The sequence below is a fragment of the Rhipicephalus microplus genome, chromosome 7 (assembly GCF_043290135.1).
Source record: "Rhipicephalus microplus isolate Deutch F79 chromosome 7, USDA_Rmic, whole genome shotgun sequence".
NCBI classification, from domain to species: Eukaryota; Metazoa; Arthropoda; class Arachnida; order Ixodida; family Ixodidae; genus Rhipicephalus; species Rhipicephalus microplus.
This window is the reverse complement of record NC_134706.1, coordinates 88,388,770-88,399,182: the sequence shown is the minus strand read 5'-3', so window position 1 is coordinate 88,399,182 and position 10,413 is coordinate 88,388,770.

Genomic DNA, 10,413 nt, shown 5'->3' with positions numbered 1-10,413 from the left:
GATCAGATACACATGTAAAGTACTCTGGGCCACTTGTCATTCAAAAGATAGACATTCCGCTTCGCCTTGCTCCTGCGGCACGTGTTGTGTTTTCATAACAGATCTGGAGGCGTTGCTCTAAGCCCAAAGCAGAGTGGGCACTCAAGGAGGCTGCTCCGACTCTTCCATTTGAATTCAATATGAATCATACGTGGATTCGGAGTCGTTGGCTGGGGGTGTTTCAGGCTGGTGGCATGAAAACGTTGCCTGTTCGTTTAATATGAGCCTAACTTAACCATACATTGGCACATACGCAAGGGCGTCTTAATATTGTCTTCACGTGTCCAGCCAAGTTCCAGGGCAGATTCGGTTCATGAACTATGAGAAAGGTAGGGTAGGGGAAGGCAGATGTTGTGAGGTGAAGGAGAGCTGAGTGGGTGGGGCATGAAGGGAAGTCGCGCTATATGCGTGGTTCAGATACAGATGGGTTTCATTTGCAAAAGGGACTACAGAGACATAGTCTCAAAATAAACTGAGCAATTCGTGGTCTGTGGCGATGAAGCCGAACTGAAAGCCTTTCAGCCCTCACTTTGTGGTGAAGCTTTAAAAAAATCACAGCATATCCACGGAGGGAATGATGATGAATGGGGCGAAGCTTCAGAGGGTTTCATCGGTAAACCATGAATGGTCCAACCATCCACCCGTCCGTCCGTCCGTTCTTCCGTCTGTCCGTCCGTTTGTCTGTCTGTCTGTCTGTCTTTCTGTCTGTCTGTCAGTCTGTCCATCCATCCATCCGTCCGTCCGTGCGTCCGTATGTCTGTCTGTCCGTTCATCTGTCTGCCCATCCATCTGTCCATCTGTTTGTCTATCTGTCTGTCCTTCCGCCCTTCTGTCTGTTCATCCGCACCTCTTAAATGAGTCAACGAACTAGGCAGTCGCGTATCAGTTAGGAAGCACAGGCGCACGGCTTGAGGAGCTTAGCCTTTATAACAAAGCGCAAGGCCTACGCTGAACGCAGCAATATTACAGCGAAAGGTAGAAGAGTGAAATTAAGAGCCTTTTTAACACTTTTTGGATAGCTGCTGCAACCACACTTGCAGGGTATCCACTATGCCATTAATCACTGTGTAGTAGGCAAGCATTCACTATGCTATCCTTCGTCATTCTTTGGAGAAGCGTGGTACCTGCAGCAAACTTTCGAGGAACTTTGTGCAGTTTTTGTGTGCTGTGGCTGACGACGATGAAGAATTAGGCCTGAAGCTTTTCTAATCCCCACAATTGCCACAGTGGGTATGCACCGCAGTTAATAGGTGAACAAGATCAAGTTTTTGTAAAGGGTTGGATCGTTTGATGACCCACTCAGTGTGAACTTCGTATTATCTGCGACCTGATTGTTCCTTTGCTGTTCTATAACGCTTTATTGCTCATATTAACGCGATTATTTTCCTGGAATCAAGCCTATCTAGAACCAATCTGAAAGGTGCAAGGAAGTTCCAAGCACCGGCGTGGCTCAGTGGTCGCATATATGACTGGCACGCAGGGGACCTTGGTTTGAAGTCCATTGTTCCCATGGTGTTTCTCATTTACTGACATCTTTTCTTAATTCGTACGATAGTGGTTGCGGGCACCGGGCGGCGGCGGACAACTACGGCACGCACATGAGCCATGTTGTGATCTCATAGCAGCCTTCGCTGTGAAACTTACCTCTTTGTATGTGGGTGCCAATTCTCGTTTTAGGCAAAATGAATGACAGAGAGACGTAGTATCAACAAAAGTCAGAAACTTACTGCAGACACGTGTTGTCACTCATTTGTATGTTCGAGGAGGGATTCACGGTTACCAAAATAATCCCCTGAAGCTTTGCCCACTCAAAATCATTGACTTCTTGGGCATTGCAGTCCACTTCACTTTTCCCAACTTCCTTAATTACACTTCCTAATGTAATACTTGAATATGCTGTCAATGGAAGCACACTCTCTTTCACCAGCTTCAGCTGCAGAGTACCGCACGTTCTTCAGAATATCGTGCTGAGATGTGGCCTTTTAACTTGAAATGGCCCGCGTAATATTTGGCATTTAAAGAAGTAACTCCTGTTCTCACAAGGATATAATCTCCAGGCGTGATGGGTGGTGTCGCTGTTGTGCCTTTTATCAAAATTACACTTTATCGCTCTCTTGTATACTTCTTGACCTTCGGCACTTTTCTCGGCTTCAGTTTATTGCAGTTTTTTCTAGGAGGCCTTGATCACAATCTGCCGGTAGTATGGGTGAAGACGCATAGGTAAAACGAAAAATTTACTGATAACGCTGCTCGGTGACCACCTACATAGATAGCTCCCACGCCATGGAGGTCCAACCTGAGTATATCCTTTCCATCCCAAAGTAGACGTATGGTTCCGCTCCGATGTGGGCCCTCAACGTAGGCATCGACGCTGCGGGCACTGTGGAGAAGACCACGAGCCACTACCGCAAGGAACGCCACCAACATGCCAAGCACGCCTTATCGCCTCGAAATCACACGCACCTTGCCCCGCACTTCCGTCATTGTCGTCGTTTTCTTCACTCATCACACCTGTCAAGGAGGACACATGACAAACAGCTTAAATGCCAGTGCCGCTTCGCCAAAAAGCTTGAACCAGTCAACGCTGCACAAGCGGAAACACGGTACAACCCGAGTCACCAGCAACGCAGCCAACCTCGAACGACGATCGCCCACCGCACTTGGACCAGTGTCCGAAGGTGGGCTAAGAGGACACGATGGCGAGAATAATTCAATTAGTCAACGCATCTGTTGTCGGAGCCTTCTGCACGACAGTCCATACCACGGGCACAGGGGCCGTTCGCGCTGCCGTAACAGAAGCTTTCACAACCATACACTCACGCCTAACGAACATAGAGACACTATTCTCAAACACGGAAGCCACCGCCAACAACACCGTAGCCAGATTAGAAGCACTCAGAACTGCCACAGACACCTATTTTGCAGTAATTGAAAAAAGCTTGGCCAGAGCACAAGCTATCTATCATACGAAACAGAGCGTCCTCTCACTCTTCTACCCAGCAAAGTGAACCCACAATGCCCTCAAGTAACGCTCCAGCTGATGCATCGTGACCAGCACCCACTTCACTATACGGCATTGAAACAGCTAGGGCTTCCGTAAAAAGAAAGACCACCTACTGCTATTCGTACAAGAATCGCAACTGCCAAATCGTCTAATGCCTCCAGACGTCATCGTACTGCAAGAAACAACGGCTGCTGTCTCACTCCCTGGTTACGGTGCTTTTCAACAATTAACCGACCTGTACAACCAAGAAGCCCCAAGTACAGACACGCGCGTCCACAAGAGCATCACGGCAAAACGACACGACTCAGAAATCCCTGACATTCCACACACGATTGTGGAGATTCTCCCGCAAAAACGCTCGAATCAGTCAGTCTTTGTCCTCAACGTATATTGCGCACCTCGTGCACGTGCCGATGACCTCAACCTGTTTTACCAAAAAGCCACAACGCTATCCCGAGGTGCAAAACTGCTTATATTGGGAGAATTATACTCTAGGCACCTTGAATGGGGCTGTCTACAAGCGAACAAAAGAGGCATGACGCTATGACAACTGAGTCAGGACCTCCGTCTCATACCTCTGTCACAAGTGGCAACTTAAGTGCACTTTGATCGAGTGTACTTACGCTCACAAAGTGTCCTTTTGGCGGTTCGCTGCTACACGAGAAAGCGAAGTGTACTTTAAATGTAATGACAGTGGCGATTGTTGGGTTTGTATACCCAGTCCTATTCACATCTACGTGCACCTTTGGAACAGACCGCAACCTTGGACCACATCATTTGGGGATGCAGCAAGAATCCTCCCCCACCCGACCCCTTAGGACAGTCACCTTTGAATGAGGCTTGGGAGAGAATCCTCATGACCACGAGCCTGGCTGCCCAGCTCCGGATCATCAAATGCGCTAAGTGGCGACCAGGCATGGCCTGACAGCCTTCGCCACATGAGAAACCATGGGCTGCCTTAATGAGGTTGTCTACTACTACTACAAATTTACTTTTAGGGGCGAAGCTCCTTATAGCGGCACCCATTCATCCCTCGTAATCGTAGTCGTTGTCGTAGTCGTAGTCATAGTGTGTAACCAGTCTTACGTTTTTACCTGCAAGGTGATGCCGGTGGGAGATTTCTCCTGTGCGTTGTTGAACAATAAAAAAATCGTTGCGTGCGCATGAACTAAAAGCCGAATTATCCTGTCTCACATTCCCCATCAGCAGTCATTGGCATGTACATTGAGCACTATCTGACAAGAAAGGGTTGCTACGGGGGCGTAACCTCCTTGGTTTTAGAAAGGTTTAGCGAGCGTTGAGCCACAGTGCCATGAATACAGTTAAGTAGTAAATACCATAAACTCAAGGTGGTAAAAGGTGGAAAGTAGGTACGAAGCGCAAGCCGTAAGAAGGTAAAAGCCGGATTCTCCTGTCTCTCATTCCCCATTAGCAGCCATTGGCATGTACATTGAGAAACATCTGACAAGAAAGGGTTGCTACGTTATACTCGCCGGGCATAACCTCCTTGGTTTTAGAAAGGTTTAGCGAGCGTTGGGCCGTAGTGCCATGAATACAGTGAACTAGTATATACCATGAACTCGAGGTGGTTAAAGATGGGAAGTAGACCCGAAGCGCAAGCTGTAACAAAGTGTGCGAGTGCTACCTCTCGCTTAGTCCTCGGAATGTCCGCTGGATGGCGGTTCTTCTATATCGGGAATATATGATGAAAAGATGCGAGATGGTAATACTTGGAGTGTTGAATAGATGGACGAACGGACACAAACAGATGCATGAATGGACTCACGGATGGCTGCACCGACGTATGGACGCATGGACGGACGCAGGGGCGGATGCATGGACGACCGCAGGGACGGACGCACGAACAGACGCACGCGCACGGACAGGCGATTGGACGCACGGGCGGCCACACAGACGCACGCATGGATGGACGGAAGCGAGAACGCTTGGATGGACGGATGCTTCGCCCCAAACTGCATCATTCACTCCGTGGATATGTTGCCATTTTTTTTTCAAACTTAAAGGAGTTGTGAAACGCTCGCTCTAAAATGACAATGCGAGGACACCGGTGTGCGTAGGCACTAACTTGGTGACGTCATCTTAAGTAATTTTGCTTGCCTATCGAGGAATGTCGAACTCTTCGGTATTGAGAGTGCGTGAAATTGGGACACCACCATCAGCGTCTTTGCCATACGCGAATGCACTAACTTGAACTCTCCAGCTGACGTCATATTATAGTGAACTAGAAATTGATCTAGTGGCGCAACCGGCAGGCCGTGGCTGCTGTCTCGCTGGCCCAAAACGACACGGACAGCCACTAGAATTTCTTGCGGCGCCTTTTCATGTCATGTGCGCGAGTTGAGTGCGCGCCGGTGACGTCCTCTCTGGATAGCGCGGGCAGCGCGGGAATAAATCAGTGCGTGTGCGTGAGTATGTGTGTGAGTTTGGTGCGTTGAGCCACCGCCACCTGAAGATACATCGTGAAGGCCTGGAAGATCTACAGCACATCTCAGTGGGCTGACGACGCTGGTTGCGTTCTACGCTGTGGTGGTACACACTGCAACAGACACCGGCATTCGGCGGCGCGTTTGCATCGGCGTTGCAGTCCCTGCAGCATTATACTGCGCTTCGACGAGAAAGAACGAATGTTGCATCGTTCTATGTGTGCCGTCGGGCTCTTCAGAGTCGAGATGTTAGCGGCTTGTGGTTGTTCTCGTGTTCGTTGGTTAGTGACCAAGTTGCAAGCAGATGTTGTGCCAAGCAAGTGTTGTGTCCACATTTTCATGGAAACCACCAATCTGGGCCGCGAGTGTATGTATTCGAATTTTAAGCTGACCAACGCATGCGGAAGGCACAGAATCAGGCTATCGTAAGGGATAGTGTCAGCCCAACAAAACAAGAAAAAGTAAAGTTCCTTTAGTTTCGTGTATTGTACGCATTACATATAGTGTCAAGTTATTCCGTGTCACTTTTATCCCATGCGCGCGTTTCTAAGTGCGCGTTAAGGCCAATACCATAAAGGGGAAGCATAATGCTGTCACGTTTTTGTCATTTGCAGATGATCGAAATATATTTAAAACCAAGTGATGTAGATGAGAGGGCCAGTGACGGCCAGAAAAAATTCCTAGCTGACACGAGACACACTTTTTATTCCCCCGGTCTGTGTGCGTGATTCTCCACAAGTGTTCTTGCGGTGCGCGTACCGCGCTCTTGTGGGACGCGGGCAGCGTAAGAGAGCGAAGCCGATGAGCGTGCATGCCGGATTATTGCATTTCCAGTTGTAACAAGATACTCTACTGCAAGTATGCCGGTGCAATGTGATGCATTCTCTGCCCAGTACCGGGGTGGAGTTTGTACTTTGTGAGATATCCCGCACCAACAAACATGCAGCTCGCGACATGTCGTAGCGAAAAACGCATTCTCATCGCTTTGCTCCGGGTTGCCCAATCGGTGACCGGGCGCTCTGAAGGCGTACCTGTTTGCAGCTCCCATGGATGACGATCTCCGCAGTAAATGGGAGCGCAACCTCCGGAGGGCTGGCAAGCCTCTGACCGAAACTTCAGTGGTGCGCTAACATAATTTGGAGCCAAGGGACATCCCGTGCGAAAATGTGCACGTGATAAACGGCATGGAAGAGTGCATTTCCTGAGGGAAAATGTCACTGGTTCCTGATGCCGTGCTAACGCTTTTTCCAGGTTGTCCACGCAGTAACTAACCTAGCAATTTTACGTATGCACGAACCAGAAAGTAAACGCGTGTTAGAAGTAATCATATCCGCAGTTATGCAGTGTCGTAACGACGGCCCGACAACGCAGCCGAAGCTGGCATGGTTGGATGGATGAATTGATATGACTGTACCCTTTAGATCGGGCGGTGGCTAACGTTACCAAGCCTTGATACTTAGTGAATTAAAAACAATTTTTTTAAATAGTGAGGTTGAGGATTCGTACTTTGCAGTGAAGAGTTTAATTTTCACTCGTGCCTTGACTTTGGCCACCAATCAGATAGTCTCCTTCTTGTCAATTCGACCCGCTTAAAGTCTATTTTGCCGTCCCTTTCCCTAAACCTCAGTGCTTTGAAAAACTCTGCACCATCATCCTGAACAATGGGGTGAAGCCCTTTATAGAACATTATCAAGTGTTCGGCAGTTTCTTCCTCCTCTCCACACGCACTGCATACCGTGTCTACCCATTCGTATTTGGCCCGATATGTCTTGGTTCGCCATACTCCCGTCCTGGCCTCAAACAGTAGAGAACTGCCGCGAGTATTCTCATATATCCTTTCCTCGGCAATTGCCTGCTTAAAGGTTTGATAGATCTCTAGTGCGGACTTCTTAATCATGCCAATTCTCCACACATCGATATCAGCTTCCTTCACATTCTTCTTAACCGATATTATTTTTTGGTTTGGCTTCCTGATGTTTTCTAAGTATTTACCAGTCTATTTTCTGGTTCGTTTCGTCCATTTTGTATCGACATTCTTCATGTCCAAGTAGTTGAATACCTTCCTAGCCCAACGCTCCTCCCCCATTTCTCTCAATCGCTTCTCAAATTTTATCTTGCTGCTAGCTTCCCTGCCCTCAAATGATGTCTATCTCATATCGCCTTGTACTCCCTGCTTGATGTATTTTCGTGAGCTCCTAAAACAAACCAACCTATTCAACGTTGCTTAATTTCTAATCATGCTTCAACTTCTGATCTCATGCACAAGACCGCATTGCCGAACGTCAGACCAGTAACCATGACCCCTTTCCATATTCCTCTCATAACGTCATACCTATTGTATTTCCACAGTGCCCTGTTTTTCATCATCGGTCAGAGGCATGGATGGATGGATGGATGGATATGGCTGTACCCTTTAGATCGGGCGGTGGCTTGCGCCACCAAGCCGTAACACTCAATGAACAAAAAACTAGATTTATTTTTTTCTTTAAGAAGTGAGTTTGAGGATTCGTACTTTGCAGTGAAGAGTTTAATTTTCACTCGTGCCTTGACTTTAGCCACCAATCAGATAACCTCCTTCTAGTTTAGTCTACTCGCTTAAAGTCTAGTTTGCCCTCTCGGTTCCTAAACCCCAGTGCTTTGAAAAACTCTGCGCCATCATCCTGAACTATAGGGTGAAGCCCTTTACAGAACATTATCAAGTGTTCGGCAGTTTCTTCTTCCTCTCCACACGCTCTGCATACTGTGTCTACCCCTTCGTATTTGGCCCGATATGTCTTGGTTCGCAGTACTCCCGTCCTGGCCTCAAACAATAGAGAACTACCCCGAGTATTATCATAGATACTTTCCTTGGCGATTTCCTGCTTAAAACTTCGATAGATCTCTAGTGCGGACTTCTTAATCATGCCCATTCTCCACATGTCAGTCTCCGTTTCCTTCACTTTCTTCTTAACCGATAGTTCTTTTTGGTTTGGCCATCTGCTGTTTTCTAAGTATTTACCTGTCAATTTTCTGGTTCGCGTCCTTCATTTTGTATCGACATTCTTCATGTACAAGTGGCTGAAAACCTTCCTAGCCCAACGCTCCTCCCCCATTTCTCTCAATCGCTTCTCAAATTTTATCTTGCTGCTAGCTTCCCTGCCCTCAAATGATGTCCATCCCATATCACCTTGTACTCCCTGATTTGGTGTATTCCCGTGAGCTCCTAAAGCAAGTTTACCTATTCCACGTTGCTTAATTTCTAATCTTGCTTGAACTTCTGATCTCATGCACAAGACCGCATTGCCGAACGTCAGCCCAGAAACCATGACCTCTTTCCATATTCCTCTCACAACATCATACCTATTGTAATTCCACAGTGCCCTATTTTTCATCACTGCTGCATTCCTGTTACCTTTAGTCGTCACGTATATTTCGTGTTCCCTCAGGTACTCGGTACCACTGCTTATCCATACGCCCAGATATTCGTATTGCATATTTGTATTACATGAAAAGTAGCAGCGGCACCACCAGGCGGCATCTGCGTGAAAGCTGACGCCGGAGCCCAGCCGGTCACGTCACTAGATCATATTATATTTCACTATAGTCATATTAGGCAGCCTGCTTGTGAGACGTCGATCACGTATGGCAAACGCCGATGAGCGCCTCTTGTGCACACTCGATATGCCGTATAATTCCGCATTCATCGATAGGAAAAGCATCTATGTTGGTCCACTCGGGCTGATATAGTTAGAGTGTGTGGCTGCCGATGGTGCCGCATTGTCGTTGTAAACTGACCATTTCACGACCCCTTCAAGTGGTATTTTGGCTTTGAGAAAAAAGTTAGCGTTTCTCGCAAAGAATCAGTGCATGAATACACACAATACGCCTCTGGTATTTGTTACATGATAAATCACAGGAAACAAATCTACCAGACGGGCAAGAGATGGTATCTTGCACTACGAGACTCGGTACCTTCTTAATAAACAAGACACAGCCTGCAGACGTCCCTATTGCGCGACCTATAATTGCGTAATAACGCGCCGTAAACCTTAGGTTGTACAGCTAATGCATCCAGATCATGGTCTACAAGCATCATATAGGCTTGGCTCTGTTTCCATTCAGCAGCAAGGCCTCTAACATTTAGCGTTGCCACTCTAGTTTCAATGCAAAACCCATGGCTACACAGTGAAGAAGTTATAACTGAGCTTTATGGACGCAAAAAAAAAAGCCTTTTACATAAGCGGTATTTTACAAAGCTGAAATACTTAAAAAAAAAGGCGTCGCGGCGCCGATACACGGCACCAACCATTTCCTTTGGGTGTTTTCTTTCGAAGATGCTATGCCGAAAGCATGGCGCTTGCAGCTGAAAGCGACACAATGAGAATAAAACGATGCATCTCGATAAACAAAATAAAGACTTGTTGCGTTGCTCGGTCCTTTCAAAATTAGAAATAACAAATGAAGGAACGCAAATGTGAAGGTGTGTTTCACTAGTTACGGAAATGTTTGTGTTCCCCAAGTTGTAAAAAATCACACAACATCCACAGAATGAATGATGATAAGTGGGCGAAGCTCGAGAGGGGGAGATAACCGGTAAACCATACCTCTCCCGTGAAAGGTTAGCCTATAGCATCATTAGAAAGACGTAAGACTGCGTATAATAGAAAAACGAACTTTTGTTTTAAATGCGAAGCATTTCTTAGCGAACTTCGGCGATTTGAGCGTATCTATCTATCTATCTATCTATCTATCTATCTATCTATCTATCTATCTATCTATCTATCTATCTATCTATCTATCTATCTATCTATCTATCTATCTATCTATCTATCTATCTATCTATCTATCTATCTATCTATCTATCTATCTATCTATCTATCTATCTATCTATCTATCTATCCGCCTACGACTTTTAGCTCTCCGGGCCGTTTTGATAATGGTATCGAT